We start from the raw sequence: 1,451 nt of genomic DNA, 5'->3' as shown, positions 1-1,451 counted from the left end.
AATCAGGGAAAAACACAATTTATTCCATATCACGATATAACAACATCCAATATCTTAGCTGATATATAGTTTCATATCTTGATAAGATATAATATCTTTATTGCCCACCCCTACAGAGAACCAACAACTACTCAACATCAGCTCTGACCAGTTTAACTCACTGAGAAATTAAGAAAAAGAGCATAAATGTGAGGTAAACATACACAGGAGGAGAAACAAATGTCAGCAGCAGGTAAGGAACTCTGCCTATAAGAAGTCACCTGTTCACATCAATCTGCTGTCAACAAGTACACACCTCTTTCAAACTGCCTGCAGCAGTACCAGATTAACTTCCAGATCTGATTGTATGATACATTTTTTCTGCTCAGTCCTTTAATGCATCACACAGCTCACTCCTGATTCCTTTCAATGCGAGAATGCTCTGTTTCTTTCTGTGAAAACAACTGACGAAAGGATTCAACTGAGCCTTTAAGGACCTCGGGTGTCAGCCACAGACACAGAGGGCTGATTATGGAGCAAGTAAAAAGAACAGAGAAAAAAAAAACCAACCACCCATGGGTGTGGTTTCATGTGGGCACTAATCGACATTTCGCCACAGATAAATGTGACAGCTGAACAACACCTCAAATGTTTAAACAGACTATCAAATGTTAGATTATGTGTGGCTTTAACAGCATTAATTCCTCTGATGCACCTGAAGGCAGCTTTGTAACTCAGTCTACTTGTCTCACTTTGCTGAAATTAACTTTAAGAAGCATTCTGTGAAAGAGCCTGAAGTGTTTTTCAGCTGTGTGAAGCCACCCAGAATAAGTCAATATTACACAGGAAGCTGCCTTCAAAATAAAAGTGCAATGTCTGTCATGGAGAGGATACCACAGAACTGAAAGTGGAAAGCATACATCTTTATAAAAACCCAAATACTGTCCCTAATTTTTCTTTTGTCATAGAATTGTTATTATGGCAATTAATCTTATTTTATGTATTTTGCAATCTTGTCAGTACAACACCAACTCTGATTATTAGGATACATTCAAGTTATTTTTTTGTCGTTACAATACAAATGTAAAGTGAAACTTGTCCAGTGGCAGGAGGAACTACAAGATGTATTTCAGTTCAGTTTCTTTACCCATTTACGTGTAATTTACTCACTAATGGTGTGCTTTTTTTAGGATCTATGCCTTTGGATTTCTGGAACTCTTAAATCTGTAATAAGTAACTTTTTTTTGTCAACTGTCATATTTATTGTAACTGGCACTATTTTCACACAGCACTAATTGGGGCATATATATATATATGTATATATGTCCCAATATATATATTGCCTACTCTATTGCCTTGTAGCACTTCTACTAGCCTTACTGCACGTGAACAAACATAACCAATCAGAGTCGAGGAGTCTCTAATGCAGCTTCCAATCATGTCCGTCACTGCTAGTGAACAGCACTCAAACT

The sequence above is a fragment of the Plectropomus leopardus genome, chromosome 5, assembly GCF_008729295.1.
Source record: "Plectropomus leopardus isolate mb chromosome 5, YSFRI_Pleo_2.0, whole genome shotgun sequence".
In the NCBI taxonomy this organism is placed as follows: domain Eukaryota; kingdom Metazoa; phylum Chordata; class Actinopteri; order Perciformes; family Serranidae; genus Plectropomus; species Plectropomus leopardus.
The sequence above is the reverse complement of the archived record's forward strand: the minus strand, read 5'-3'. Positions refer to the sequence as shown.